Source organism: Hyperolius riggenbachi, chromosome 8 (genome assembly GCF_040937935.1).
Source record: "Hyperolius riggenbachi isolate aHypRig1 chromosome 8, aHypRig1.pri, whole genome shotgun sequence".
Lineage (NCBI taxonomy): Eukaryota > Metazoa > Chordata > Amphibia > Anura > Hyperoliidae > Hyperolius > Hyperolius riggenbachi.
In genome coordinates, this window is record NC_090653.1 from 90,002,021 (window position 1) to 90,029,799 (window position 27,779).

A 27,779-nucleotide genomic window follows, 5' to 3' on the forward strand; every position below is an offset into this window, starting at 1 on the left:
TCACTTCATCAGGATCAGAAGCTTTGGAGGCAATTTGTTTTGCTAAATCTTAAAAGGTTAGTGTACAGGTAAAGTGACAAATATGTAAGGAGACCGAACTCAGGAGATAGGTTTTGGCAATAACTTACAGGTCTTCCCTGTATGTTCTGACCTTTGGTGAAAGAGGTGGGGTTATTCCCTCTTCTGACAAGACTCATTTGTTGAAATTTCAACGGACCCTTCCTTGAAAAGAGTTCAGGTTGCAAGAAAACCAATTGCAGTGTTCCATTTGCGGTGTGAATCATATCTTTTCAGAGGAAATGACAGACATACTTTCCAAATTTCAGGCAAGAACTCTTCATATAAATTGGGAACCGAGGCAACCTTTTGAAATTGTTGAGCTTGCAACAAGAAGGAATCGCATCGTGCCACTTGACATGCTGTGTCTGCACCTTTGTAAAAGTCTGGCTTACAGCAGAATTGCAGACAAGGATTTCCTAAATCATATAGGAAATTAATTTTCTCATGTTAGTAAACAAAATGCTTAGCAGAAAGGGAGATGCCACCATGAATGTTTGAACCCTGGGTCATATAGTTTACTTAGAGTCTCTTCCCAGGTCCATCAGGGTATTGGGTTCAAAGTAAGGCAAAGGTTAGAATCCCAGTGTGGACTAGCAGTGTTTATTTGAGGTTGATGTAAAAACTTTGCTGGGACTTGCACAAGTTGTAAGAAAAGAGTTAGCGTCATTGACATTGTGGTGAAAGCTCAGCAAAAGCAGCCACCTTTGTAGCTGTAAACAGTCAAGGGCAGGGATTGAATGATAAGCATGAGTGAGGAAGCACAGGCTTTTGCAAAGTCTCCGAGGACATTTACAACAAGAGGAGCAAATACTCTACAGAAGTGACAAGAACAGAGCTCAACAACCACGAAGGGACTCGAACCCTCAATCTTCTGATCCAAAGTCAGACGCCTTATCCATTAGGCCACGCGGTCTCATGCCTCTTTATGAAGAAACCATTTTCCACTGGAAACAGCCACCGCATAGGAAAAGACGCTCAAGGAGCACAAAGGATTTCATTTGTTAGAGCAGGCACATGACATTGCTGTCTAAGGTATTGCAGTGATCCAAAATGGCAGTTTGATGAGTGTTTTCAGAGAAAAAAACATGCCTTGCAGTGTTCATGAAGTCTTCTAGGCTAAGTTTGTGGTTGTCTCTTCTCTGTTAAGTATAGTCATTTTGCCAGCTGCATGGGTACATAGTACACCGCTTGTCAGGATGGCTGAGTGGTCTAAGGCGCCAGACTCAAGAGGCTTCTCTTCCCTTCTCATGGGCCTTCTGGTCTCCGAATGGAGGCGTGGGTTCAAATCCCACTTCTGACAGAGCTTTTTCACTTTGTCCATCATGGCACATTGGTCAGGCCTGCCAAAACAAGCTCTTGGGTCTTTTCATTTACTAGGCTCTTCAAAGGGCCTTCTCAACAGCAACCTCACATGGACTTTTGGAAAATCTCGCAGAAAAGGAACAAGGCCGACTTTTTTCTACAAGCTTTCTAACACACGTTTTACAAACTGACAAATTCCATCCCCTTTGGCACACCTACAGTCATATGGGTTAGCTCATCTTCTCTTCTAGTTCACTTCATCAGGATCAGAAGCTTTGGAGGCAATTTGTTTTGCTAAATCTTAAAAGGTTAGTGTACAGGTAAAGTGACAATGTAAGGAGACCGAACTCAGGAGATAGGTTTTGGCAATAACTTACAGGTCTTCCCTGTATGTTCTGACCTTTGGTGAAAGAGGTGGGGTTATTCCCTCTTCTGACAAGACTCATTTGTTGAAATTTCAACGGACCCTTCCTTGAAAAGAGTTCAGGTTGCAAGAAAACCAATTGCAGTGTTCCATTTGCGGTGTGAATCATATCTTTTCAGAGGAAATGACAGACATACTTTCCAAATTTCAGGCAAGAACTCTTCATATAAATTGGGAACCGAGGCAACCTTTTGAAATTGTTGAGCTTGCAACAAGAAGGAATCGCATCGTGCCACTTGACATGCTGTGTCTGCACCTTTGTAAAAGTCTGGCTTACAGCAGAATTGCAGACAAGGATTTCCTAAATCATATAGGAAATTAATTTTCTCATGTTAGTAAACAAAATGCTTAGCAGAAAGGGAGATGCCACCATGAATGTTTGAACCCTGGGTCATATAGTTTACTTAGAGTCTCTTCCCAGGTCCATCAGGGTATTGGGTTCAAAGTAAGGCAAAGGTTAGAATCCCAGTGTGGACTAGCAGTGTTTATTTGAGGTTGTTGTAAAAACTTTGCTGGGACTTGCACAAGTTGTAAGAAAAGAGTTAGCGTCATTGACATTGTGGTGAAAGCTCAGCAAAAGCAGCCACCTTTGTAGCTGTAAACAGTCAAGGGCAGGGATTGAATGATAAGCATGAGTGAGGAAGCACAGGCTTTTGCAAAGTCTCCGAGGACATTTACAACAAGAGGAGCAAATACTCTACAGAAGTGACAAGGACAGAGCTCAACGACCACAAAGGGACTCGAACCCTCAATCTTCTGATCCAAAGTCAGACGCCTTATCCATTAGGCCACGCGGTCTCATGCCTCTTTATGAAGAAACCATTTTCCACTGGAAACAGCCACCGCATAGGAAAAGACGCTCAAGGAGCACAAAGGATTTCATTTGTTAGAGCAGGCACATGACATTGCTGTCTAAGGTATTGCAGTGATCCAAAATGGCAGTTTGATGAGTGTTTTCAGAGAAAAAAACATGCCTTGCAGTGTTCATGAAGTCTTCTAGGCTAAGTTTGTGGTTGTCTCTTCTCTGTTAAGTATAGTCATTTTGCCAGCTGCATGGGTACATAGTACACCGCTTGGCAGGATGGCCGAGTGGTCTAAGGCGCCAGACTCAAGAGGCTTCTCTTCCCTTATCATGGGCCTTCTGGTCTCCGAATGGAGGCGTGGGTTCAAATCCCACTTCTGACAGAGCTTTTTCACTTTGTCCATCATGGCACATTGGTCAGGCCTGCCAAAACAAGCTCTTGGGTCTTTTCATTTACTAGGCTCTTCAAAGGGCCTTCTCAACAGCAACCTCACATGGACTTTTGGAAAATCTCGCAGAAAAGGAACAAGGCCGACTTTTTTCTACAAGCTTTCTAACACACGTTTTACAAACTGACAAATTCCATCCCCTTTGGCACACCTACAGTCATATGGGTTAGCTCATCTTCTCTTCTAGTTCACTTCATCAGGATCAGAAGCTTTGGAGGCAATTTGTTTTGCTAAATCTTAAAAGGTTAGTGTACAGGTAAAGTGACAAATATGTAAGGAGACCGAACTCAGGAGATAGGTTTTGGCAATAACTTACAGGTCTTCCCTGTATGTTCTGACCTTTGGTGAAAGAGGTGGGGTTATTCCCTCTTCTGACAAGACTCATTTGTTGAAATTTCAACGGACCCTTCCTTGAAAAGAGTTCAGGTTGCAAGAAAACCAATTGCAGTGTTCCATTTGCGGTGTGAATCATATCTTTTCAGAGGAAATGACAGACATACTTTCCAAATTTCAGGCAAGAACTCTTCATATAAATTGGGAACCGAGGCAACCTTTTGAAATTGTTGAGCTTGCAACAAGAAGGAATCGCATCGTGCCACTTGACATGCTGTGTCTGCACCTTTGTAAAAGTCTGGCTTACAGCAGAATTGCAGACAAGGATTTCCTAAATCATATAGGAAATTAATTTTCTCATGTTAGTAAACAAAATGCTTAGCAGAAAGGGAGATGCCACCATGAATGTTTGAACCCTGGGTCATATAGTTTACTTAGAGTCTCTTCCCAGGTCCATCAGGGTATTGGGTTCAAAGTAAGGCAAAGGTTAGAATCCCAGTGTGGACTAGCAGTGTTTATTTGAGGTTGATGTAAAAACTTTGCTGGGACTTGCACAAGTTGTAAGAAAAGAGTTAGCGTCATTGACATTGTGGTGAAAGCTCAGCAAAAGCAGCCACCTTTGTAGCTGTAAACAGTCAAGGGCAGGGATTGAATGATAAGCATGAGTGAGGAAGCACAGGCTTTTGCAAAGTCTCCGAGGACATTTACAACAAGAGGAGCAAATACTCTACAGAAGTGACAAGAACAGAGCTCAACGACCACGAAGGGACTCGAACCCTCAATCTTCTGATCCAAAGTCAGACACCTTATCCATTAGGCCACGCGGTCTCATGCCTCTTTATGAAGAAACCATTTTCCACTGGAAACAGCCACCGCGTAGGAAAAGACGCTCAAGGAGCACAAAGGATTTCATTTGTTAGAGCAGGCACATGACATTGCTGTCTAAGGTATTGCAGTGATCCAAAATGGCAGTTTGATGAGTGTTTTCAGAGAAAAAAACATGCCTTGCAGTGTTCATGAAGTCTTCTAGGCTAAGTTTGTGGTTGTCTCTTCTCTGTTAAGTATAGTCATTTTGCCAGCTGCATGGGTCCATAGTACACCGCTTGTCAGGATGGCCGAGTGGTCTAAGGCGCCAGACTCAAGAGGCTTCTCTTCCCTTCTCATGGGCCTTCTGGTCTCCGAATGGAGGCGTGGGTTCAAATCCCACTTCTGACAGAGCTTTTTCACTTTGTCCATCATGGCACATTGGTCAGGCCTGCCAAAACAAGCTCTTGGGTCTTTTCATTTACTAGGCTCTTCAAAGGGCCTTCTCAACAGCAACCTCACATGGACTTTTGGAAAATCTCGCAGAAAAGGAACAAGGCCGACTTTTTTCTACAAGCTTTCTAACACACGTTTTACAAACTGACAAATTCCATCCCCTTTGGCACACCTACTGTCATATGGGTTAGCTCATCTTCTCTTCTAGTTCACTTCATCAGGATCAGAAGCTTTGGAGGCAATTTGTTTTGCTAAATCTTAAAAGGTTAGTGTACAGGTAAAGTGACAAATATGTAAGGAGACCGAACTCAGGAGATAGGTTTTGGCAATAACTTACAGGTCTTCCCTGTATGTTCTGACCTTTGGTGAAAGAGGTGGGGTTATTCCCTCTTCTGACAAGACTCATTTGTTGAAATTTTAACGGACACTTCCTTGAAAAGAGTTCAGGTTGCAAGAAAACCAATTGCAGTGTTCCATTTGCGGTGTGAATCATATCTTTTCAGAGGAAATGACAGACATACTTTCCAAATTTCAGGCAAGAACTCTTCATATAAATTGGGAACCGAGGCAACCTTTTGAAATTGTTGAGCTTGCAACAAGAAGGAATCGCATCGTGCCACTTGACATGCTGTGTCTGCACCTTTGTAAAAGTCTGGCTTACAGCAGAATTGCAGACAAGGATTTCCTAAATCATATAGGAAATTAATTTTCTCATGTTAGTAAACAAAATGCTTAGCAGAAAGGGAGATGCCACCATGAATGTTTGAACCCTGGGTCATATAGTTTACTTAGAGTCTCTTCCCAGGTCCATCAGGGTATTGGGTTCAAAGTAAGGCAAAGGTTAGAATCCCAGTGTGGACTAGCAGTGTTTATTTGAGGTTGATGTAAAAACTTTGCTGGGACTTGCACAAGTTGTAAGAAAAGAGTTAGCGTCATTGACATTGTGGTGAAAGCTCAGCAAAAGCAGCCACCTTTGTAGCTGTAAACAGTCAAGGGCAGGGATTGAATGATAAGCATGAGTGAGGAAGCACAGGCTTTTGCAAAGTCTCCGAGGACATTTACAACAAGAGGAGCAAATACTCTACAGAAGTGACAAGAACAGAGCTCAACGACCACGAAGGGACTCGAACCCTCAATCTTCTGATCCAAAGTCAGACGCCTTATCCATTAGGCCACGCGGTCTCATGCCTCTTTATGAAGAAACCATTTTCCACTGGAAACAGCCACCGCGTAGGAAAAGACGCTCAAGGAGCACAAAGGATTTCATTTGTTAGAGCAGGCACATGACATTGCTGTCTAAGGTATTGCAGTGATCCAAAATGGCAGTTTGATGAGTGTTTTCAGAGAAAAAAACATGCCTTGCAGTGTTCATGAAGTCTTCTAGGCTAAGTTTGTGGTTGTCTCTTCTCTGTTAAGTATAGTCATTTTGCCAGCTGCATGGGTACATAGTACACCGCTTGTCAGGATGGCCGAGTGGTCTAAGGCGCCAGACTCAAGAGGCTTCTCTTCCCTTATCATGGGCCTTCTGGTCTCCGAATGGAGGCGTGGGTTCAAATCCCACTTCTGACAGAGCTTTTTCACTTTGTCCATCATGGCACATTGGTCAGGCCTGCCAAAACAAGCTCTTGGGTCTTTTCATTTACTAGGCTCTTCAAAGGGCCTTCTCAACAGCAACCTCACATGGACTTTTGGAAAATCTCGCAGAAAAGGAACAAGGCCGACTTTTTTCTACAAGCTTTCTAACACACGTTTTACAAACTGACAAATTCCATCCCCTTTGGCACACCTACAGTCATATGGGTTAGCTCATCTTCTCTTCTAGTTCACTTCATCAGGATCAGAAGCTTTGGAGGCAATTTGTTTTGCTAAATCTTAAAAGGTTAGTGTACAGGTAAAGTGACAAATATGTAAGGAGACCGAACTCAGGAGATAGGTTTTGGCAATAACTTACAGGTCTTCCCTGTATGTTCTGACCTTTGGTGAAAGAGGTGGGGTTATTCCCTCTTCTGACAAGACTCATTTGTTGAAATTTCAACGGACCCTTCCTTGAAAAGAGTTCAGGTTGCAAGAAAACCAATTGCAGTGTTCCATTTGCGGTGTGAATCATATCTTTTCAGAGGAAATGACAGACATACTTTCCAAATTTCAGGCAAGAACTCTTCATATAAATTGGGAACCGAGGCAACCTTTTGAAATTGTTGAGCTTGCAACAAGAAGGAATCGCATCGTGCCACTTGACATGCTGTGTCTGCACCTTTGTAAAAGTCTGGCTTACAGCAGAATTGCAGACAAGGATTTCCTAAATCATATAGGAAATTAATTTTCTCATGTTAGTAAACAAAATGCTTAGCAGAAAGGGAGATGCCACCATGAATGTTTGAACCCTGGGTCATATAGTTTACTTAGAGTCTCTTCCCAGGTCCATCAGGGTATTGGGTTCAAAGTAAGGCAAAGGTTAGAATCCCAGTGTGGACTAGCAGTGTTTATTTGAGGTTGATGTAAAAACTTTGCTGGGACTTGCACAAGTTGTAAGAAAAGAGTTAGCGTCATTGACATTGTGGTGAAAGCTCAGCAAAAGCAGCCACCTTTGTAGCTGTAAACAGTCAAGGGCAGGGATTGAATGATAAGCATGAGTGAGGAAGCACAGGCTTTTGCAAAGTCTCCGAGGACATTTACAACAAGAGGAGCAAATACTCTACAGAAGTGACAAGAACAGAGCTCAACGACCACGAAGGGACTCGAACCCTCAATCTTCTGATCCAAAGTCAGACGCCTTATCCATTAGGCCACGCGGTCTCATGCCTCTTTATGAAGAAACCATTTTCCACTGGAAACAGCCACCGCGTAGGAAAAGACGCTCAAGGAGCACAAAGGATTTCATTTGTTAGAGCAGGCACATGACATTGCTGTCTAAGGTATTGCAGTGATCCAAAATGGCAGTTTGATGAGTGTTTTCAGAGAAAAAAACATGCCTTGCAGTGTTCATGAAGTCTTCTAGGCTAAGTTTGTGGTTGTCTCTTCTCTGTTAAGTATAGTCATTTTGCCAGCTGCATGGGTCCATAGTACACCGCTTGTCAGGATGGCCGAGTGGTCTAAGGCGCCAGACTCAAGAGGCTTCTCTTCCCTTCTCATGGGCCTTCTGGTCTCCGAATGGAGGCGTGGGTTCAAATCCCACTTCTGACAGAGCTTTTTCACTTTGTCCATCATGGCACATTGGTCAGGCCTGCCAAAACAAGCTCTTGGGTCTTTTCATTTACTAGGCTCTTCAAAGGGCCTTCTCAACAGCAACCTCACATGGACTTTTGGAAAATCTCGCAGAAAAGGAACAAGGCCGACTTTTTTCTACAAGCTTTCTAACACACGTTTTACAAACTGACAAATTCCATCCCCTTTGGCACACCTACAGTCATATGGGTTAGCTCATCTTCTCTTCTAGTTCACTTCATCAGGATCAGAAGCTTTGGAGGCAATTTGTTTTGCTAAATCTTAAAAGGTTAGTGTACAGGTAAAGTGACAAATATGTAAGGAGACCGAACTCAGGAGATAGGTTTTGGCAATAACTTACAGGTCTTCCCTGTATGTTCTGACCTTTGGTGAAAGAGGTGGGGTTATTCCCTCTTCTGACAAGACTCATTTGTTGAAATTTCAACGGACCCTTCCTTGAAAAGAGTTCAGGTTGCAAGAAAACCAATTGCAGTGTTCCATTTGCGGTGTGAATCATATCTTTTCAGAGGAAATGACAGACATACTTTCCAAATTTCAGGCAAGAACTCTTCATATAAATTGGGAACCGAGGCAACCTTTTGAAATTGTTGAGCTTGCAACAAGAAGGAATCGCATCGTGCCACTTGACATGCTGTGTCTGCACCTTTGTAAAAGTCTGGCTTACAGCAGAATTGCAGACAAGGATTTCCTAAATCATATAGGAAATTAATTTTCTCATGTTAGTAAACAAAATGCTTAGCAGAAAGGGAGATGCCACCATGAATGTTTGAACCCTGGGTCATATAGTTTACTTAGAGTCTCTTCCCAGGTCCATCAGGGTATTGGGTTCAAAGTAAGGCAAAGGTTAGAATCCCAGTGTGGACTAGCAGTGTTTATTTGAGGTTGATGTAAAAACTTTGCTGGGACTTGCACAAGTTGTAAGAAAAGAGTTAGCGTCATTGACATTGTGGTGAAAGCTCAGCAAAAGCAGCCACCTTTGTAGCTGTAAACAGTCAAGGGCAGGGATTGAATGATAAGCATGAGTGAGGAAGCACAGGCTTTTGCAAAGTCTCCGAGGACATTTACAACAAGAGGAGCAAATACTCTACAGAAGTGACAAGAACAGAGCTCAACGACCACGAAGGGACTCGAACCCTCAATCTTCTGATCCGAAGTCAGACGCCTTATCCATTAGGCCACGCGGTCTCATGCCTCTTTATGAAGAAACCATTTTCCACTGGAAACAGCCACCGCATAGGAAAAGACGCTCAAGGAGCACAAAGGATTTCATTTGTTAGAGCAGGCACATGACATTGCTGTCTAAGGTATTGCAGTGATCCAAAATGGCAGTTTGATGAGTGTTTTCAGAGAAAAAAACATGCCTTGCAGTGTTCATGAAGTCTTCTAGGCTAAGTTTGTGGTTGTCTCTTCTCTGTTAAGTATAGTCATTTTGCCAGCTGCATGGGTACATAGTACACCGCTTGTCAGGATGGCCGAGTGGTCTAAGGCGCCAGACTCAAGAGGCTTCTCTTCCCTTCTCATGGGCCTTCTGGTCTCCGAATGGAGGCGTGGGTTCAAATCCCACTTCTGACAGAGCTTTTTCACTTTGTCCATCATGGCACATTGGTCAGGCCTGCCAAAACAAGCTCTTGGGTCTTTTCATTTACTAGGCTCTTCAAAGGGCCTTCTCAACAGCAACCTCACATGGACTTTTGGAAAATCTCGCAGAAAAGGAACAAGGCCGACTTTTTTCTACAAGCTTTCTAACACACGTTTTACAAACTGACAAATTCCATCCCCTTTGGCACACCTACAGTCATATGGGTTAGCTCATCTTCTCTTCTAGTTCACTTCATCAGGATCAGAAGCTTTGGAGGCAATTTGTTTTGCTAAATCTTAAAAGGTTAGTGTACAGGTAAAGTGACAAATATGTAAGGAGACCGAACTCAGGAGATAGGTTTTGGCAATAACTTACAGGTCTTCCCTGTATGTTCTGACCTTTGGTGAAAGAGGTGGGGTTATTCCCTCTTCTGACAAGACTCATTTGTTGAAATTTCAACGGACCCTTCCTTGAAAAGAGTTCAGGTTGCAAGAAAACCAATTGCAGTGTTCCATTTGCGGTGTGAATCATATCTTTTCAGAGGAAATGACAGACATACTTTCCAAATTTCAGGCAAGAACTCTTCATATAAATTGGGAACCGAGGCAACCTTTTGAAATTGTTGAGCTTGCAACAAGAAGGAATCGCATCGTGCCACTTGACATGCTGTGTCTGCACCTTTGTAAAAGTCTGGCTTACAGCAGAATTGCAGACAAGGATTTCCTAAATCATATAGGAAATTAATTTTCTCATGTTAGTAAACAAAATGCTTAGCAGAAAGGGAGATGCCACCATGAATGTTTGAACCCTGGGTCATATAGTTTACTTAGAGTCTCTTCCCAGGTCCATCAGGGTATTGGGTTCAAAGTAAGGCAAAGGTTAGAATCCCAGTGTGGACTAGCAGTGTTTATTTGAGGTTGATGTAAAAACTTTGCTGGGACTTGCACAAGTTGTAAGAAAAGAGTTAGCGTCATTGACATTGTGGTGAAAGCTCAGCAAAAGCAGCCACCTTTGTAGCTGTAAACAGTCAAGGGCAGGGATTGAATGATAAGCATGAGTGAGGAAGCACAGGCTTTTGCAAAGTCTCCGAGGACATTTACAACAAGAGGAGCAAATACTCTACAGAAGTGACAAGAACAGAGCTCAACAACCACGAAGGGACTCGAACCCTCAATCTTCTGATCCAAAGTCAGACGCCTTATCCATTAGGCCACGCGGTCTCATGCCTCTTTATGAAGAAACCATTTTCCACTGGAAACAGCCACCGCATAGGAAAAGACGCTCAAGGAGCACAAAGGATTTCATTTGTTAGAGCAGGCACATGACATTGCTGTCTAAGGTATTGCAGTGATCCAAAATGGCAGTTTGATGAGTGTTTTCAGAGAAAAAAACATGCCTTGCAGTGTTCATGAAGTCTTCTAGGCTAAGTTTGTGGTTGTCTCTTCTCTGTTAAGTATAGTCATTTTGCCAGCTGCATGGGTACATAGTACACCGCTTGTCAGGATGGCTGAGTGGTCTAAGGCGCCAGACTCAAGAGGCTTCTCTTCCCTTCTCATGGGCCTTCTGGTCTCCGAATGGAGGCGTGGGTTCAAATCCCACTTCTGACAGAGCTTTTTCACTTTGTCCATCATGGCACATTGGTCAGGCCTGCCAAAACAAGCTCTTGGGTCTTTTCATTTACTAGGCTCTTCAAAGGGCCTTCTCAACAGCAACCTCACATGGACTTTTGGAAAATCTCGCAGAAAAGGAACAAGGCCGACTTTTTTCTACAAGCTTTCTAACACACGTTTTACAAACTGACAAATTCCATCCCCTTTGGCACACCTACAGTCATATGGGTTAGCTCATCTTCTCTTCTAGTTCACTTCATCAGGATCAGAAGCTTTGGAGGCAATTTGTTTTGCTAAATCTTAAAAGGTTAGTGTACAGGTAAAGTGACAATGTAAGGAGACCGAACTCAGGAGATAGGTTTTGGCAATAACTTACAGGTCTTCCCTGTATGTTCTGACCTTTGGTGAAAGAGGTGGGGTTATTCCCTCTTCTGACAAGACTCATTTGTTGAAATTTCAACGGACCCTTCCTTGAAAAGAGTTCAGGTTGCAAGAAAACCAATTGCAGTGTTCCATTTGCGGTGTGAATCATATCTTTTCAGAGGAAATGACAGACATACTTTCCAAATTTCAGGCAAGAACTCTTCATATAAATTGGGAACCGAGGCAACCTTTTGAAATTGTTGAGCTTGCAACAAGAAGGAATCGCATCGTGCCACTTGACATGCTGTGTCTGCACCTTTGTAAAAGTCTGGCTTACAGCAGAATTGCAGACAAGGATTTCCTAAATCATATAGGAAATTAATTTTCTCATGTTAGTAAACAAAATGCTTAGCAGAAAGGGAGATGCCACCATGAATGTTTGAACCCTGGGTCATATAGTTTACTTAGAGTCTCTTCCCAGGTCCATCAGGGTATTGGGTTCAAAGTAAGGCAAAGGTTAGAATCCCAGTGTGGACTAGCAGTGTTTATTTGAGGTTGTTGTAAAAACTTTGCTGGGACTTGCACAAGTTGTAAGAAAAGAGTTAGCGTCATTGACATTGTGGTGAAAGCTCAGCAAAAGCAGCCACCTTTGTAGCTGTAAACAGTCAAGGGCAGGGATTGAATGATAAGCATGAGTGAGGAAGCACAGGCTTTTGCAAAGTCTCCGAGGACATTTACAACAAGAGGAGCAAATACTCTACAGAAGTGACAAGGACAGAGCTCAACGACCACAAAGGGACTCGAACCCTCAATCTTCTGATCCAAAGTCAGACGCCTTATCCATTAGGCCACGCAGTCTCATGCCTCTTTATGAAGAAACCATTTTCCACTGGAAACAGCCACCGCATAGGAAAAGACACTCAAGGAGCACAAAGGATTTCATTTGTTAGAGCAGGCACATGACATTGCTGTCTAAGGTATTGCAGTGATCCAAAATGGCAGTTTGATGAGTGTTTTCAGAGAAAAAAACATGCCTTGCAGTGTTCATGAAGTCTTCTAGGCTAAGTTTGTGGTTGTCTCTTCTCTGTTAAGTATAGTCATTTTGCCAGCTGCATGGGTTCAAAGTACACCGCTTGTCAGGATGGCCGAGTGGTCTGAGGCGCCAGACTCAAGAGGCTTCTCTTCCCTTCTCATGGCCCTTCTGGTCTCCGAATGGAGGCGTGGGTTCAAATCCCACTTCTGACAGAGCTTTTTCACTTTGTCCATCATGGCACATTGGTCAGGCCTGCCAAAACAAGCTCTTGGGTCTTTTCATTTACTAGGCTCTTCAAAGGGCCTTCTCAACAGCAACCTCACATGGACTTTTGGAAAATCTCGCAGAAAAGGAACAAGGCCGACTTTTTTCTACAAGCTTTCTAACACACGTTTTACAAACTGACAAATTCCATCCCCTTTGGCACACCTACAGTCATATGGGTTAGCTCATCTTCTCTTCTAGTTCACTTCATCAGGATCAGAAGCTTTGGAGGCAATTTGTTTTGCTAAATCTTAAAAGGTTAGTGTACAGGTAAAGTGACAAATATGTAAGGAGACCGAACTCAGGAGATAGGTTTTGGCAATAACTTACAGGTCTTCCCTGTATGTTCTGACCTTTGGTGAAAGAGGTGGGGTTATTCCCTCTTCTGACAAGACTCATTTGTTGAAATTTCAACGGACCCTTCCTTGAAAAGAGTTCAGGTTGCAAGAAAACCAATTGCAGTGTTCCATTTGCGGTGTGAATCATATCTTTTCAGAGGAAATGACAGACATACTTTCCAAATTTCAGGCAAGAACTCTTCATATAAATTGGGAACCGAGGCAACCTTTTGAAATTGTTGAGCTTGCAACAAGAAGGAATCGCATCGTGCCACTTGACATGCTGTGTCTGCACCTTTGTAAAAGTCTGGCTTACAGCAGAATTGCAGACAAGGATTTCCTAAATCATATAGGAAATTAATTTTCTCATGTTAGTAAACAAAATGCTTAGCAGAAAGGGAGATGCCACCATGAATGTTTGAACCCTGGGTCATATAGTTTACTTAGAGTCTCTTCCCAGGTCCATCAGGGTATTGGGTTCAAAGTAAGGCAAAGGTTAGAATCCCAGTGTGGACTAGCAGTGTTTATTTGAGGTTGATGTAAAAACTTTGCTGGGACTTGCACAAGTTGTAAGAAAAGAGTTAGCGTCATTGACATTGTGGTGAAAGCTCAGCAAAAGCAGCCACCTTTGTAGCTGTAAACAGTCAAGGGCAGGGATTAAATGATAAGCATGAGTGAGGAAGCACAGGCTTTTGCAAAGTCTCCGAGGACATTTACAACAAGAGGAGCAAATACTCTACAGAAGTGACAAGAACAGAGCTCAACGACCACGAAGGGACTCGAACCCTCAATCTTCTGATCCAAAGTCAGACGCCTTATCCATTAGGCCACGCGGTCTCATGCCTCTTTATGAAGAAACCATTTTCCACTGGAAACAGCCACCGCATAGGAAAAGACGCTCAAGGAGCACAAAGGATTTCATTTGTTAGAGCAGGCACATGACATTGCTGTCTAAGGTATTGCAGTGATCCAAAATGGCAGTTTGATGAGTGTTTTCAGAGAAAAAAACATGCCTTGCAGTGTTCATGAAGTCTTCTAGGCTAAGTTTGTGGTTGTCTCTTCTCTGTTAAGTATAGTCATTTTGCCAGCTGCATGGGTACATAGTACACCGCTTGTCAGGATGGCCGAGTGGTCTAAGGCGCCAGACTCAAAAGGCTTCTCTTCCCTTCTCATGGGCCTTCTGGTCTCCGAATGGAGGCGTGGGTTCAAATCCCACTTCTGACAGAGCTTTTTCACTTTGTCCATCATGGCACATTGGTCAGGCCTGCCAAAACAAGCTCTTGGGTCTTTTCATTTACTAGGCTCTTCAAAGGGCCTTCTCAACAGCAACCTCACATGGACTTTTGGAAAATCTCGCAGAAAAGGAACAAGGCCGACTTTTTTCTACAAGCTTTCTAACACACGTTTTACAAACTGACAAATTCCATCCCCTTTGGCACACCTACAGTCATATGGGTTAGCTCATCTTCTCTTCTAGTTCACTTCATCAGGATCAGAAGCTTTGGAGGCAATTTGTTTTGCTAAATCTTAAAAGGTTAGTGTACAGGTAAAGTGACAAATATGTAAGGAGACCGAACTCAGGAGATAGGTTTTGGCAATAACTTACAGGTCTTCCCTGTATGTTCTGACCTTTGGTGAAAGAGGTGGGGTTATTCCCTCTTCTAACAAGACTCATTTGTTGAAATTTCAACGGACCCTTCCTTGAAAAGAGTTCAGGTTGCAAGAAAACCAATTGCAGTGTTCCATTTGCGGTGTGAATCATATCTTTTCAGAGGAAATGACAGACATACTTTCCAAATTTCAGGCAAGAACTCTTCATATAAATTGGGAACCGAGGCAACCTTTTGAAATTGTTGAGCTTGCAACAAGAAGGAATCGCATCGTGCCACTTGACATGCTGTGTCTGCACCTTTGTAAAAGTCTGGCTTACAGCAGAATTGCAGACAAGGATTTCCTAAATCATATAGGAAATTAATTTTCTCATGTTAGTAAACAAAATGCTTAGCAGAAAGGGAGATGCCACCATGAATGTTTGAACCCTGGGTCATATAGTTTACTTAGAGTCTCTTCCCAGGTCCATCAGGGTATTGGGTTCAAAGTAAGGCAAAGGTTAGAATCCCAGTGTGGACTAGCAGTGTTTATTTGAGGTTGATGTAAAAACTTTGCTGGGACTTGCACAAGTTGTAAGAAAAGAGTTAGCGTCATTGACATTGTGGTGAAAGCTCAGCAAAAGCAGCCACCTTTGTAGCTGTAAACAGTCAAGGGCAGGGATTGAATGATAAGCATGAGTGAGGAAGCACAGGCTTTTGCAAAGTCTCCGAGGACATTTACAACAAGAGGAGCAAATACTCTACAGAAGTGACAAGAACAGAGCTCAACGACCACGAAGGGACTCGAACCCTCAATCTTCTGATCCGAAGTCAGACGCCTTATCCATTAGGCCACGCGGTCTCATGCCTTTTTATGAAGAAACCATTTTCCACTGGAAACAGCCACCGCATAGGAAAAGACGCTCAAGGAGCACAAAGGATTTCATTTGTTAGAGCAGGCACATGACATTGCTGTCTAAGGTATTGCAGTGATCCAAAATGGCAGTTTGATGAGTGTTTTCAGAGAAAAAAACATGCCTTGCAGTGTTCATGAAGTCTTCTAGGCTAAGTTTGTGGTTGTCTCTTCTCTGTTAAGTATAGTCATTTTGCCAGCTGCATGGGTACATAGTGCACCGCTTGTCAGGATGGCCGAGTGTTCTAAGGCGCCAGACTCAAGAGGCTTCTCTTCCCTTCTCATGGGCCTTCTGGTCTCCGAATGGAGGCGTGGGTTCAAATCCCACTTCTGACAGAGCTTTTTCACTTTGTCCATCATGGCACATTGGTCAGGCCTGCCAAAACAAGCTCTTGGGTCTTTTCATTTACTAGGCTCTTCAAAGGGCCTTCTCAACAGCAACCTCACATGGACTTTTTGAAAATCTCGCAGAAAAGGAACAAGGCCGACTTTTTTCTACAAGCTTTCTAACACACGTTTTACAAACTGACAAATTCCATCCCCTTTGGCACACCTACAGTCATATGGGTTAGCTCATCTTCTCTTCTAGTTCACTTCATCAGGATCAGAAGCTTTGGAGGCAATTTGTTTTGCTAAATCTTAAAAGGTTAGTGTACAGGTAAAGTGACAAATATGTAAGGAGACCGAACTCAGGAGATAGGTTTTGGCAATAACTTACAGGTCTTCCCTGTATGTTCTGACCTTTGGTGAAAGAGGTGGGGTTATTCCCTCTTCTGACAAGACTCATTTGTTGAAATTTCAACGGACCCTTCCTTGAAAAGAGTTCAGGTTGCAAGAAAACCAATTGCAGTGTTCCATTTGCGGTGTGAATCATATCTTTTCAGAGGAAATGACAGACATACTTTCCAAATTTCAGGCAAGAACTCTTCATATAAATTGGGAACCGAGGCAACCTTTTGAAATTGTTGAGCTTGCAACAAGAAGGAATCGCATCGTGCCACTTGACATGCTGTGTCTGCACCTTTGTAAAAGTCTGGCTTACAGCAGAATTGCAGACAAGGATTTCCTAAATCATATAGGAAATTAATTTTCTCATGTTAGTAAACAAAATGCTTAGCAGAAAGGGAGATGCCACCATGAATGTTTGAACCCTGGGTCATATAGTTTACTTAGAGTCTCTTCCCAGGTCCATCAGGGTATTGGGTTCAAAGTAAGGCAAAGGTTAGAATCCCAGTGTGGACTAGCAGTGTTTATTTGAGGTTGATGTAAAAACTTTGCTGGGACTTGCACAAGTTGTAAGAAAAGAGTTAGCGTCATTGACATTGTGGTGAAAGCTCAGCAAAAGCAGCCACCTTTGTAGCTGTAAACAGTCAAGGGCAGGGATTGAATGATAAGCATGAGTGAGGAAGCACAGGCTTTTGCAAAGTCTCCGAGGACATTTACAACAAGAGGAGCAAATACTCTACAGAAGTGACAAGAACAGAGCTCAACGACCACGAAGGGACTCGAACCCTCAATCTTCTGATCCAAAGTCAGACGCCTTATCCATTAGGCCACGCGGTCTCATGCCTCTTTATGAAGAAACCATTTTCCACTGGAAACAGCCACCGCATAGGAAAAGACGCTCAAGGAGCACAAAGGATTTCATTTGTTAGAGCAGGCACATGACATTGCTGTCTAAGGTATTGCAGTGATCCAAAATGGCAGTTTGATGAGTGTTTTCAGAGAAAAAAACATGCCTTGCAGTGTTCATGAAGTCTTCTAGGCTAAGTTTGTGGTTGTCTCTTCTCTGTTAAGTATAGTCATTGTGCCAGCTGCATGGGTACATAGTGCACCGCTTGTCAGGATGGCCGAGTGGTCTAAGGCGCCAGACTCAAGAGGCTTCTCTTCCCTTCTCATGGGCCTTCTGGTCTCCGAATGGAGGCGTGGGTTCAAATCCCACTTCTGACAGAGCTTTTTCACTTTGTCCATCATGGCACATTGGTCAGGCCTGCCAAAACAAGCTCTTGGGTCTTTTCATTTACTAGGCTCTTCAAAGGGCCTTCTCAACAGCAACCTCACATGGACTTTTGGAAAATCTCGCAGAAAAGGAACAAGGCCGACTTTTTTCTACAAGCTTTCTAACACACGTTTTACAAACTGACAAATTCCATCCCCTTTGGCACACCTACAGTCATATGGGTTAGCTCATCTTCTCTTCTAGTTCACTTCATCAGGATCAGAAGCTTTGGAGGCAATTTGTTTTGCTAAATCTTAAAAGGTTAGTGTACAGGTAAAGTGACAAATATGTAAGGAGACCGAACTCAGGAGATAGGTTTTGGCAATAACTTACAGGTCTTCCCTGTATGTTCTGACCTTTGGTGAAAGAGGTGGGGTTATTCCCTCTTCTGACAAGACTCATTTGTTGAAATTTCAACGGACCCTTCCTTGAAAAGAGTTCAGGTTGCAAGAAAACCAATTGCAGTGTTCCATTTGCGGTGTGGATCATATCTTTTCAGAGGAAATGACAGACATACTTTCCAAATTTCAGGCAAGAACTCTTCATATAAATTGGGAACCGAGGCAACCTTTTGAAATTGTTGAGCTTGCAACAAGAAGGAATCGCATCGTGCCACTTGACATGCTGTGTCTGCACCTTTGTAAAAGTCTGGCTTACAGCAGAATTGCAGACAAGGATTTCCTAAATCATATAGGAAATTCATTTTCTCATGTTAGTAAACAAAATGCTTAGCAGAAAGGGAGATGCCACCATGAATGTTTGAACCCTGGGTCATATAGTTTACTTAGAGTCTCTTCCCAGGTCCATCAGGGTATTGGGTTCAAAGTAAGGCAAAGGTTAGAATCCCAGTGTGGACTAGCAGTGTTTATTTGAGGTTGATGTAAAAACTTTGCTGGGACTTGCACAAGTTGTAAGAAAAGAGTTAGCGTCATTGACATTGTGGTGAAAGCTCAGCAAAAGCAGCCACCTTTGTAGCTGTAAACAGTCAAGGGCAGGGATTGAATGATAAGCATGAGTGAGGAAGCACAGGCTTTTGCAAAGTCTCCGAGGACATTTACAACAAGAGGAGCAAATACTCTACAGAAGTGACAAGAACAGAGCTCAACGCCCACGAAGGGACTCGAACCCTCAATCTTCTGATCCGAAGTCAGACGCCTTATCCATTAGGCCACGCGGTCTCATGCCTCTTTATGAAGAAACCATTTTCCACTGGAAACAGCCACCGCATAGGAAAAGACGCTCAAGGAGCACAAAGGATTTCATTTGTTAGAGCAGGCACATGACATTGCTGTCTAAGGTATTGCAGTGATCCAAAATGGCAGTTTGATGAGTGTTTTCAGAGAAAAAAACATGCCTTGCAGTGTTCATGAAGTCTTCTAGGCTAAGTTTGTGGTTGTCTCTTCTCTGTTAAGTATAGTCATTGTGCCAGCTGCATGGGTACATAGTACACCGCTTGTCAGGATGGCCGAGTGGTCTAAGGCGCCAGACTCAAGAGGCTTCTCTTCCCTTCTCATGGGCCTTATGGTCTCCGAATGGAGGCGTGGGTTCAAATCCCACTTCTGACAGAGCTTTTCACTTTGTCCATCATGGCACATTGGTCAGGCCTGCCAAAACAAGCTCTTGGGTCTTTTCATTTACTAGGCTCTTCAAAGGGCCTTCTCAACAGCAACCTCACATGGACTTTTGGAAAATCTCGCAGAAAAGGAACAAGGCCGACTTTTTTCTACAAGCTTTCTAACACACGTTTTACAAACTGACAAATTCCATCCCCTTTGGCACACCTACAGTCATATGGGTTAGCTCATCTTCTCTTCTAGTTCACTTCATCAGGATCAGAAGCTTTGGAGGCAATTTGTTTTGCTAAATCTTAAAAGGTTAGTGTACAGGTAAAGTGACAAATATGTAAGGAGACCGAACTCAGGAGATAGGTTTTGGCAATAACTTACAGGTCTTCCCTGTATGTTCTGACCTTTGGTGAAAGAGGTGGGGTTATTCCCTCTTCTGACAAGACTCATTTGTTGAAATTTCAACGGACCCTTCCTTGAAAAGAGTTCAGGTTGCAAGAAAACCAATTGCAGTGTTCCATTTGCGGTGTAGATCATATCTTTTCAGAGGAAATGACAGACATACTTTCCAAATTTCAGGCAAGAACTCTTCATATAAATTGGGAACCGAGGCAACCTTTTGAAATTGTTGAGCTTGCAACAAGAAGGAATCGCATCGTGCCACTTGACATGCTGTGTCTGCACCTTTGTAAAAGTCTGGCTTACTTACAGCAGAATTGCAGACAAGGATTTCCTAAATCATATAGGAAATTAATTTTCTCATGTTAGTAAACAAAATGCTTAGCAGAAAGGGAGATGCCACCATGAATGTTTGAACCCTGGGTCATATAGTTTACTTAGAGTCTCTTGCAAGGTCCATCAGGGTATTGGGTTCAAAGTAATGCAAAGGTTAGAATCCCAGTGTGGACTAGCAGTGTTTATTTGAGGTTGATGTAAAAACTTTGCTGGGACTTGCACAAGTTGTAAGAAAAGAGTTAGCGTCATTGACATTTTGGTGAAAGCTCAGCAAAAGCAGCCACCTTTGTAGCTGTAAACAGTCAAGGGCAGGGATTGAATGATAAGCATGAGTGAGGAAGCACAGGCTTTTGCAAAGTCTCCGAGGACATTTACAACAAGAGGAGCAAATACTCTACAGAAGTGACAAGAACAGAGCTCAACAACCACAAAGGGACTCGAACCCTCAATCTTCTGATCCGAAGTCAGACGCCTTATCCATTAGGCCACGCGGTCTCATGCCTCTTTATGAAGAAACCATTTTCCACTGGAAACAGCCACCGCATAGGAAAAGACGCTCAAGGAGCACAAAGGATTTCATTTGTTAGAGCAGGCACATGACATTGCTGTCTAAGGTATTGCAGTGATCCAAAATGGCAGTTTGATGAGTGTTTTCAGAAAAAAAAAACATGCCTTGCAGTGTTCATGAAGTTTTCTAGGCTAAGTTTGTGGTTGTCTCTTCTCTGTTAAGTATAGTCATTGTGCCAGCTGCATGGGTATATAGTACACCGCTTGTCAGGATGGCCGAGTGGTCTAAGGCGCCAGACTCAAGAGGCTTCGCTTCCCTTCTCATGGGCCTTCTGGTCTCCGAATGGAGGTGTGGGTTCAAATTCCACTTCTGACAGAGCTTTTTCACTTTGTCCATCATGGCACATTGGTCAGGCCTGCCAAAACAAGCTCTTGGGTCTTTTCATTTACTAGGCTCTTCAAAGGGCCTTCTCAACAGCAACCTCACATGGACTTTTGGAAAATCTCGCAGAAAAGGAACAAGGCCGACTTTTTTCTACAAGCTTTCTAACACACGTTTTACAAACTGACAAATTCCATCCCCTTTGGCACACCTACAGTCATATGGGTTAGCTCATCTTCTCTTCTAGTTCACTTCATCAGGATCAGAAGCTTTGGAGGCAATTTGTTTTGCTAAATCTTAAAAGGTTAGTGTACAGGTAAAGTGACAAATATGTAAGGAGACCGAACTCAGGAGATAGGTTTTGGCAATAACTTACAGGTCTTCCCTGTATGTTCTGACCTTTGGTGAAAGAGGTGGGGTTATTCCCTCTTCTGACAAGACTCATTTGTTGAAATTTCAACGGACCCTTCCTTGAAAAGAGTTCAGGTTGCAAGAAAACCAATTGCAGTGTTCCATTTGCGGTGTGGATCATATCTTTTCAGAGGAAATGACAGACATACTTTCCAAATTTCAGGCAAGAACTCTTCATATAAATTGGGAACCGAGGCAACCTTTTGAAATTGTTGAGCTTGCAACAAGAAGGAATCGCATCGTGCCACTTGACATGCTGTGTCTGCACCTTTGTAAAAGTCTGGCTTACAGCAGAATTGCAGACAAGGATTTCCTAAATCATATAGGAAATTCATTTTCTCATGTTAGTAAACAAAATGCTTAGCAGAAAGGGAGATGCCACCATGAATGTTTGAACCCTGGGTCATATAGTTTACTTAGAGTCTCTTCCCAGGTCCATCAGGGTATTGGGTTCAAAGTAAGGCAAAGGTTAGAATCCCAGTGTGGACTAGCAGTGTTTATTTGAGGTTGATGTAAAAACTTTGCTGGGACTTGCACAAGTTGTAAGAAAAGAGTTAGCGTCATTGACATTGTGGTGAAAGCTCAGCAAAAGCAGCCACCTTTGTAGCTGTAAACAGTCAAGGGCAGGGATTGAATGATAAGCATGAGTGAGGAAGCACAGGCTTTTGCAAAGTCTCCGAGGACATTTACAACAAGAGGAGCAAATACTCTACAGAAGTGACAAGAACAGAGCTCAACGCCCACGAAGGGACTCGAACCCTCAATCTTCTGATCCGAAGTCAGACGCCTTATCCATTAGGCCACGCGGTCTCATGCCTCTTTATGAAGAAACCATTTTCCACTGGAAACAGCCACCGCATAGGAAAAGACGCTCAAGGAGCACAAAGGATTTCATTTGTTAGAGCAGGCACATGACATTGCTGTCTAAGGTATTGCAGTGATCCAAAATGGCAGTTTGATGAGTGTTTTCAGAGAAAAAAACATGCCTTGCAGTGTTCATGAAGTCTTCTAGGCTAAGTTTGTGGTTGTCTCTTCTCTGTTAAGTATAGTCATTGTGCCAGCTGCATGGGTACATAGTACACCGCTTGTCAGGATGGCCGAGTGGTCTAAGGCGCCAGACTCAAGAGGCTTCTCTTCCCTTCTCATGGGCCTTCTGGTCTCCGAATGGAGGCGTGGGTTCAAATCCCACTTCTGACAGAGCTTTTCACTTTGTCCATCATGGCACATTGGTCAGGCCTGCCAAAACAAGCTCTTGGGTCTTTTCATTTACTAGGCTCTTCAAAGGGCCTTCTCAACAGCAACCTCACATGGACTTTTGGAAAATCTCGCAGAAAAGGAACAAGGCCGACTTTTTTCTACAAGCTTTCTAACACACGTTTTACAAACTGACAAATTCCATCCCCTTTGGCACACCTACAGTCATATGGGTTAGCTCATCTTCTCTTCTAGTTCACTTCATCAGGATCAGAAGCTTTGGAGGCAATTTGTTTTGCTAAATCTTAAAAGGTTAGTGTACAGGTAAAGTGACAAATATGTAAGGAGACCGAACTCAGGAGATAGGTTTTGGCAATAACTTACAGGTCTTCCCTGTATGTTCTGACCTTTGGTGAAAGAGGTGGGGTTATTCCCTCTTCTGACAAGACTCATTTGTTGAAATTTCAACGGACCCTTCCTTGAAAAGAGTTCAGGTTGCAAGAAAACCAATTGCAGTGTTTCATTTGCGGTGTGGATCATATCTTTTCAGAGGAAATGACAGACATACTTTCCAAATTTCAGGCAAGAACTCTTCATATAAATTGGGAACCGAGGCAACCTTTTGAAATTGTTGAGCTTGCAACAAGAAGGAATCGCATCGTGCCACTTGACATGCTGTGTCTGCACCTTTGTAAAAGTCTGGCTTACAGCAGAATTGCAGACAAGGATTTCCTAAATCATATAGGAAATTCATTTTCTCATGTTAGTAAACAAAATGCTTAGCAGAAAGGGAGATGCCACCATGAATGTTTGAACCCTGGGTCATATAGTTTACTTAGAGTCTCTTCCCAGGTCCATCAGGGTATTGGGTTCAAAGTAAGGCAAAGGTTAGAATCCCAGTGTGGACTAGCAGTGTTTATTTGAGGTTGATGTAAAAACTTTGCTGGGACTTGCACAAGTTGTAAGAAAAGAGTTAGCGTCATTGACATTGTGGTGAAAGCTCAGCAAAAGCAGCCACCTTTGTAGCTGTAAACAGTCAAGGGCAGGGATTGAATGATAAGCATGAGTGAGGAAGCACAGGCTTTTGCAAAGTCTCCGAGGACATTTACAACAAGAGGAGCAAATACTCTACAGAAGTGACAAGAACAGAGCTCAACGCCCACGAAGGGACTCGAACCCTCAATCTTCTGATCCGAAGTCAGACGCCTTATCCATTAGGCCACGCGGTCTCATGCCTCTTTATGAAGAAACCATTTTCCACTGGAAACAGCCACCGCATAGGAAAAGACGCTCAAGGAGCACAAAGGATTTCATTTGTTAGAGCAGGCACATGACATTGCTGTCTAAGGTATTGCAGTGATCCAAAATGGCAGTTTGATGAGTGTTTTCAGAGAAAAAAACATGCCTTGCAGTGTTCATGAAGTCTTCTAGGCTAAGTTTGTGGTTGTCTCTTCTCTGTTAAGTATAGTCATTGTGCCAGCTGCATGGGTACATAGTACACCGCTTGTCAGGATGGCCGAGTGGTCTAAGGCGCCAGACTCAAGAGGCTTCTCTTCCCTTCTCATGGGCCTTCTGGTCTCCGAATGGAGGCGTGGGTTCAAATCCCACTTCTGACAGAGCTTTTCACTTTGTCCATCATGGCACATTGGTCAGGCCTGCCAAAACAAGCTCTTGGGTCTTTTCATTTACTAGGCTCTTCAAAGGGCCTTCTCAACAGCAACCTCACATGGACTTTTTGAAAATCTCGCAGAAAAGGAACAAGGCCGACTTTTTTCTACAAGCTTTCTAACACACGTTTTACAAACTGACAAATTCCATCCCCTTTGGCACACCTACAGTCATATGGGTTAGCTCATCTTCTCTTCTAGTTCACTTCATCAGGATCAGAAGCTTTGGAGGCAATTTGTTTTGCTAAATCTTAAAAGGTTAGTGTACAGGTAAAGTGACAAATATGTAAGGAGACCGAACTCAGGAGATAGGTTTTGGCAATAACTTACAGGTCTTCCCTGTATGTTCTGACCTTTGGTGAAAGAGGTGGGGTTATTCCCTCTTCTGACAAGACTCATTTGTTGAAATTTCAACGGACCCTTCCTTGAAAAGAGTTCAGGTTGCAAGAAAACCAATTGCAGTGTTTCATTTGCGGTGTGGATCATATCTTTTCAGAGGAAATGACAGACATACTTTCCAAATTTCAGGCAAGAACTCTTCATATAAATTGGGAACCGAGGCAACCTTTTGAAATTGTTGAGCTTGCAACAAGAAGGAATCGCATCGTGCCACTTGACATGCTGTGTCTGCACCTTTGTAAAAGTCTGGCTTACAGCAGAATTGCAGACAAGGATTTCCTAAATCATATAGGAAATTCATTTTCTCATGTTAGTAAACAAAATGCTTAGCAGAAAGGGAGATGCCACCATGAATGTTTGAACCCTGGGTCATATAGTTTACTTAGAGTCTCTTCCCAGGTCCATCAGGGTATTGGGTTCAAAGTAAGGCAAAGGTTAGAATCCCAGTGTGGACTAGCAGTGTTTATTTGAGGTTGATGTAAAAACTTTGCTGGGACTTGCACAAGTTGTAAGAAAAGAGTTAGCGTCATTGACATTGTGGTGAAAGCTCAGCAAAAGCAGCCACCTTTGTAGCTGTAAACAGTCAAGGGCAGGGATTGAATGATAAGCATGAGTGAGGAAGCACAGGCTTTTGCAAAGTCTCCGAGGACATTTACAACAAGAGGAGCAAATACTCTACAGAAGTGACAAGAACAGAGCTCAACGCCCACGAAGGGACTCGAACCCTCAATCTTCTGATCCGAAGTCAGACACCTTATCCATTAGGCCACGCGGTCTCATGCCTCTTTATGAAGAAACCATTTTCCACTGGAAACAGCCACCGCATAGGAAAAGACGCTCAAGGAGCACGAAGGATTTCATTTGTTAGAGCAGGCACATGACATTGCTGTCTAAGGTATTGCAGTGATCCAAAATGGCAGTTTGATGAGTGTTTTCAGAGAAAAAAACATGCCTTGCAGTGTTCATGAAGTCTTCTAGGCTAAGCTTGTGGTTGTCTCTTCTCTGTTAAGTATAGTCATTGTGCCAGCTGCATGGGTACATAGTGCACCGCTTGTCAGGATGGCCGAGTGGTCTAAGGCGCCAGACTCAAGAGGCTTCTCTTCCCTTCTCATGGGCCTTCTGGTCTCCGAATGGAGGCGTGGGTTCAAATCCCACTTCTGACAGAGCTTTTTCACTTTGTCCATCATGGCACATTGGTCAGGCCTGCCAAAACAAGCTCTTGGGTCTTTTCATTTACTAGGCTCTTCAAAGGGCCTTCTCAACAGCAACCTCACATGGACTTTTGGAAAATCTCGCAGAAAAGGAACAAGGCCGACTTTTTTCTACAAGCTTTCTAACACACGTTTTACAAACTGACAAATTCCATCCCCTTTGGCACACCTACAGTCATATGGGTTAGCTCATCTTCTCTTCTAGTTCACTTCATCAGGATCAGAAGCTTTGGAGGCAATTTGTTTTGCTAAATCTTAAAAGGTTAGTGTACAGGTAAAGTGACAAATATGTAAGGAGACCGAACTCAGGAGATAGGTTTTGGCAATAACTTACAGGTCTTCCCTGTATGTTCTGACCTTTGGTGAAAGAGGTGGGGTTATTCCCTCTTCTGACAAGACTCATTTGTTGAAATTTCAACGGACCCTTCCTTGAAAAGAGTTCAGGTTGCAAGAAAACCAATTGCAGTGTTCCATTTGCGGTGTGAATCATATCTTTTCAGAGGAAATGACAGACATACTTTCCAAATTTCAGGCAAGAACTCTTCATATAAATTGGGAACCGAGGCAACCTTTTGAAATTGTTGAGCTTGCAACAAGAAGGAATCGCATTGTGCCACTTGACATGCTGTGTCTGCACCTTTGTAAAAGTCTGGCTTACAGCAGAATTGCAGACGAGGATTTCCTAAATCATATAGGAAATTAATTTTCTCATGTTAGTAAACAAAATGCTTAGCAGAAAGGGATATGCCACCATGAATGTTTGAACCCTGGGCCATATAGTTTACTTAGAGTCTCTTCCCAGGTCCATCAGGGTATTGGGTTCAAAGTAAGGCAAAGGTTAGAATCCCAGTGTGGACTAGCAGTGTTTATTTGAGGTTGATGTAAAAACTTTGCTGGGACTTGCACAAGTTGTAAGAAAAGAGTTAGCGTCATTGACATTGTGGTGAAAGCTCAGCAAAAGCAGCCACCTTTGTAGCTGTAAACAGTCAAGGGCAGGGATTGAATGATAAGCATGAGTGAGGAAGCACAGGCTTTTGCAAAGTCTCCGAGGACATTTACAACAAGAGGAGCAAATACTCTACAAAAGTGACAAGAACAGAGCTTAACGACCACAAAGGGACTCGAACCCTCAATCTTCTGATCCGAAGTCAGACACCTTATCCATTAGGCCACGCGGTCTCATGCCTCTTTATGAAGAAACCATTTTCCACTGGAAACAGCCACCGCATAGGAAAAGACGCTCAAGGAGCACAAAGGATTTCATTTGTTAGAGCAGGCACATGACATTGCTGTCTAAGGTATTGCAGTGATCCAAAATGGCAGTTTGATGAGTGTTTTCAGAGAAAAAAACATGCCTTGCAGTGTTCATGAAGTCTTCTAGGCTAAGCTTGTGGTTGTCTCTTCTCTGTTAAGTATAGTCATTGTGCCAGCTGCATGGGTACATAATGCACCGCTTGTCAGGATGGCCGAGTGGTCTAAGGCGCCAGACTCAAGAGGCTTCTCTTCCCTTCTCATGGGCCTTCTGGTCTCCGAATGGAGGCGTGGGTTCAAATCCCACTTCTGACAGAGCTTTTTCACTTTGTCCATCATGGCACATTTGTCAGGCCTGCCAAAACAAGCTCTTGGGTCTTTTCATTTACTAGGCTCTTCAAAGGGCCTTCTCAACAGCAACCTCACATGGACTTTTGGAAAATCTCGCAGAAAAGGAACAAGGCCGACTTTTTTCTACAAGCTTTCTAACACACGTTTTACAAACTGACAAATTCCATCCCCTTTGGCACACCTACAGTCATATGGGTTAGCTCATCTTCTCTTCTAGTTCACTTCATCAGGATCAGAAGCTTTGGAGGCAATTTGTTTTGCTAAATCTTAAAAGGTTAGTGTACAGGTAAAGTGACAAATATGTAAGGAGACCGAACTCAGGAGATAGGTTTTGGCAATAACTTACAGGTCTTCCCTGTATGTTCTGACCTTTGGTGAAAGAGGTGGGGTTATTCCCTCTTCTGACAAGACTCATTTGTTGAAATTTCAACGGACCCTTCCTTGAAAAGAGTTCAGGTTGCAAGAAAACCAATTGCAGTGTTCCATTTGCGGTGTGAATCATATCTTTTCAGAGGAAATGACAGACATACTTTCCAAATTTCAGGCAAGAACTCTTCATATAA

At 43.1% G+C, this 27,779-nt stretch overlaps 34 non-coding genes across 34 annotated transcripts; 17 read left to right on the top strand and 17 right to left on the bottom strand.

Annotated features, from left to right (window-relative positions):
* Window positions 1-900: 900 nt before the first annotated feature.
* Window positions 901-973, bottom strand: TRNAQ-UUG (transfer RNA glutamine (anticodon UUG)). Its single transcript has one exon. It is a non-coding gene; the product is annotated as a tRNA-Gln (tRNA).
* Window positions 974-1,250: 277 nt separating this feature from the next.
* Window positions 1,251-1,360, top strand: TRNAL-CAA (transfer RNA leucine (anticodon CAA)). The gene is made up of 2 exons: window positions 1,251-1,288; window positions 1,315-1,360. It is a non-coding gene; the product is annotated as a tRNA-Leu (tRNA).
* A 1,151-nt stretch (window positions 1,361-2,511) lies between these two features.
* On the bottom strand, window positions 2,512-2,584 carry TRNAQ-UUG (transfer RNA glutamine (anticodon UUG)). The gene has a single exon. It is a non-coding gene; the product is annotated as a tRNA-Gln (tRNA).
* A 277-nt stretch (window positions 2,585-2,861) lies between these two features.
* TRNAL-CAA (transfer RNA leucine (anticodon CAA)) lies at window positions 2,862-2,971 on the top strand. The gene is made up of 2 exons: window positions 2,862-2,899; window positions 2,926-2,971. It is a non-coding gene; the product is annotated as a tRNA-Leu (tRNA).
* Window positions 2,972-4,125: 1,154 nt separating this feature from the next.
* On the bottom strand, window positions 4,126-4,198 carry TRNAQ-UUG (transfer RNA glutamine (anticodon UUG)). Its single transcript has one exon. It is a non-coding gene; the product is annotated as a tRNA-Gln (tRNA).
* A 277-nt stretch (window positions 4,199-4,475) lies between these two features.
* On the top strand, window positions 4,476-4,585 carry TRNAL-CAA (transfer RNA leucine (anticodon CAA)). The gene is made up of 2 exons: window positions 4,476-4,513; window positions 4,540-4,585. It is a non-coding gene; the product is annotated as a tRNA-Leu (tRNA).
* A 1,154-nt stretch (window positions 4,586-5,739) lies between these two features.
* Window positions 5,740-5,812, bottom strand: TRNAQ-UUG (transfer RNA glutamine (anticodon UUG)). Its single transcript has one exon. It is a non-coding gene; the product is annotated as a tRNA-Gln (tRNA).
* A 277-nt stretch (window positions 5,813-6,089) lies between these two features.
* TRNAL-CAA (transfer RNA leucine (anticodon CAA)) lies at window positions 6,090-6,199 on the top strand. Its single transcript has 2 exons — window positions 6,090-6,127; window positions 6,154-6,199. It is a non-coding gene; the product is annotated as a tRNA-Leu (tRNA).
* Window positions 6,200-7,353: 1,154 nt separating this feature from the next.
* Window positions 7,354-7,426, bottom strand: TRNAQ-UUG (transfer RNA glutamine (anticodon UUG)). Its single transcript has one exon. It is a non-coding gene; the product is annotated as a tRNA-Gln (tRNA).
* A 277-nt stretch (window positions 7,427-7,703) lies between these two features.
* Window positions 7,704-7,813, top strand: TRNAL-CAA (transfer RNA leucine (anticodon CAA)). Its single transcript has 2 exons — window positions 7,704-7,741; window positions 7,768-7,813. It is a non-coding gene; the product is annotated as a tRNA-Leu (tRNA).
* Window positions 7,814-8,967: 1,154 nt separating this feature from the next.
* On the bottom strand, window positions 8,968-9,040 carry TRNAR-UCG (transfer RNA arginine (anticodon UCG)). The gene has a single exon. It is a non-coding gene; the product is annotated as a tRNA-Arg (tRNA).
* Window positions 9,041-9,317: 277 nt separating this feature from the next.
* TRNAL-CAA (transfer RNA leucine (anticodon CAA)) lies at window positions 9,318-9,427 on the top strand. Its single transcript has 2 exons — window positions 9,318-9,355; window positions 9,382-9,427. It is a non-coding gene; the product is annotated as a tRNA-Leu (tRNA).
* Window positions 9,428-10,581: 1,154 nt separating this feature from the next.
* Window positions 10,582-10,654, bottom strand: TRNAQ-UUG (transfer RNA glutamine (anticodon UUG)). Its single transcript has one exon. It is a non-coding gene; the product is annotated as a tRNA-Gln (tRNA).
* A 277-nt stretch (window positions 10,655-10,931) lies between these two features.
* On the top strand, window positions 10,932-11,041 carry TRNAL-CAA (transfer RNA leucine (anticodon CAA)). Its single transcript has 2 exons — window positions 10,932-10,969; window positions 10,996-11,041. It is a non-coding gene; the product is annotated as a tRNA-Leu (tRNA).
* Window positions 11,042-12,192: 1,151 nt separating this feature from the next.
* Window positions 12,193-12,265, bottom strand: TRNAQ-UUG (transfer RNA glutamine (anticodon UUG)). The gene has a single exon. It is a non-coding gene; the product is annotated as a tRNA-Gln (tRNA).
* A 277-nt stretch (window positions 12,266-12,542) lies between these two features.
* Window positions 12,543-12,652, top strand: TRNAL-CAA (transfer RNA leucine (anticodon CAA)). The gene is made up of 2 exons: window positions 12,543-12,580; window positions 12,607-12,652. It is a non-coding gene; the product is annotated as a tRNA-Leu (tRNA).
* Window positions 12,653-13,806: 1,154 nt separating this feature from the next.
* TRNAQ-UUG (transfer RNA glutamine (anticodon UUG)) lies at window positions 13,807-13,879 on the bottom strand. Its single transcript has one exon. It is a non-coding gene; the product is annotated as a tRNA-Gln (tRNA).
* Window positions 13,880-14,156: 277 nt separating this feature from the next.
* On the top strand, window positions 14,157-14,266 carry TRNAL-CAA (transfer RNA leucine (anticodon CAA)). Its single transcript has 2 exons — window positions 14,157-14,194; window positions 14,221-14,266. It is a non-coding gene; the product is annotated as a tRNA-Leu (tRNA).
* A 1,154-nt stretch (window positions 14,267-15,420) lies between these two features.
* TRNAR-UCG (transfer RNA arginine (anticodon UCG)) lies at window positions 15,421-15,493 on the bottom strand. The gene has a single exon. It is a non-coding gene; the product is annotated as a tRNA-Arg (tRNA).
* A 277-nt stretch (window positions 15,494-15,770) lies between these two features.
* On the top strand, window positions 15,771-15,880 carry TRNAL-CAA (transfer RNA leucine (anticodon CAA)). The gene is made up of 2 exons: window positions 15,771-15,808; window positions 15,835-15,880. It is a non-coding gene; the product is annotated as a tRNA-Leu (tRNA).
* Window positions 15,881-17,034: 1,154 nt separating this feature from the next.
* Window positions 17,035-17,107, bottom strand: TRNAQ-UUG (transfer RNA glutamine (anticodon UUG)). The gene has a single exon. It is a non-coding gene; the product is annotated as a tRNA-Gln (tRNA).
* Window positions 17,108-17,384: 277 nt separating this feature from the next.
* TRNAL-CAA (transfer RNA leucine (anticodon CAA)) lies at window positions 17,385-17,494 on the top strand. Its single transcript has 2 exons — window positions 17,385-17,422; window positions 17,449-17,494. It is a non-coding gene; the product is annotated as a tRNA-Leu (tRNA).
* Window positions 17,495-18,648: 1,154 nt separating this feature from the next.
* Window positions 18,649-18,721, bottom strand: TRNAR-UCG (transfer RNA arginine (anticodon UCG)). The gene has a single exon. It is a non-coding gene; the product is annotated as a tRNA-Arg (tRNA).
* A 277-nt stretch (window positions 18,722-18,998) lies between these two features.
* On the top strand, window positions 18,999-19,108 carry TRNAL-CAA (transfer RNA leucine (anticodon CAA)). The gene is made up of 2 exons: window positions 18,999-19,036; window positions 19,063-19,108. It is a non-coding gene; the product is annotated as a tRNA-Leu (tRNA).
* Window positions 19,109-20,265: 1,157 nt separating this feature from the next.
* On the bottom strand, window positions 20,266-20,338 carry TRNAR-UCG (transfer RNA arginine (anticodon UCG)). The gene has a single exon. It is a non-coding gene; the product is annotated as a tRNA-Arg (tRNA).
* A 278-nt stretch (window positions 20,339-20,616) lies between these two features.
* On the top strand, window positions 20,617-20,726 carry TRNAL-CAA (transfer RNA leucine (anticodon CAA)). Its single transcript has 2 exons — window positions 20,617-20,654; window positions 20,681-20,726. It is a non-coding gene; the product is annotated as a tRNA-Leu (tRNA).
* A 1,154-nt stretch (window positions 20,727-21,880) lies between these two features.
* TRNAR-UCG (transfer RNA arginine (anticodon UCG)) lies at window positions 21,881-21,953 on the bottom strand. The gene has a single exon. It is a non-coding gene; the product is annotated as a tRNA-Arg (tRNA).
* A 277-nt stretch (window positions 21,954-22,230) lies between these two features.
* Window positions 22,231-22,340, top strand: TRNAL-CAA (transfer RNA leucine (anticodon CAA)). The gene is made up of 2 exons: window positions 22,231-22,268; window positions 22,295-22,340. It is a non-coding gene; the product is annotated as a tRNA-Leu (tRNA).
* A 1,153-nt stretch (window positions 22,341-23,493) lies between these two features.
* TRNAR-UCG (transfer RNA arginine (anticodon UCG)) lies at window positions 23,494-23,566 on the bottom strand. The gene has a single exon. It is a non-coding gene; the product is annotated as a tRNA-Arg (tRNA).
* A 277-nt stretch (window positions 23,567-23,843) lies between these two features.
* On the top strand, window positions 23,844-23,953 carry TRNAL-CAA (transfer RNA leucine (anticodon CAA)). The gene is made up of 2 exons: window positions 23,844-23,881; window positions 23,908-23,953. It is a non-coding gene; the product is annotated as a tRNA-Leu (tRNA).
* A 1,153-nt stretch (window positions 23,954-25,106) lies between these two features.
* On the bottom strand, window positions 25,107-25,179 carry TRNAR-UCG (transfer RNA arginine (anticodon UCG)). The gene has a single exon. It is a non-coding gene; the product is annotated as a tRNA-Arg (tRNA).
* A 277-nt stretch (window positions 25,180-25,456) lies between these two features.
* Window positions 25,457-25,566, top strand: TRNAL-CAA (transfer RNA leucine (anticodon CAA)). Its single transcript has 2 exons — window positions 25,457-25,494; window positions 25,521-25,566. It is a non-coding gene; the product is annotated as a tRNA-Leu (tRNA).
* A 1,154-nt stretch (window positions 25,567-26,720) lies between these two features.
* On the bottom strand, window positions 26,721-26,793 carry TRNAR-UCG (transfer RNA arginine (anticodon UCG)). Its single transcript has one exon. It is a non-coding gene; the product is annotated as a tRNA-Arg (tRNA).
* A 277-nt stretch (window positions 26,794-27,070) lies between these two features.
* Window positions 27,071-27,180, top strand: TRNAL-CAA (transfer RNA leucine (anticodon CAA)). Its single transcript has 2 exons — window positions 27,071-27,108; window positions 27,135-27,180. It is a non-coding gene; the product is annotated as a tRNA-Leu (tRNA).
* The last annotated feature ends 599 nt before the right edge of the window (window positions 27,181-27,779 follow it).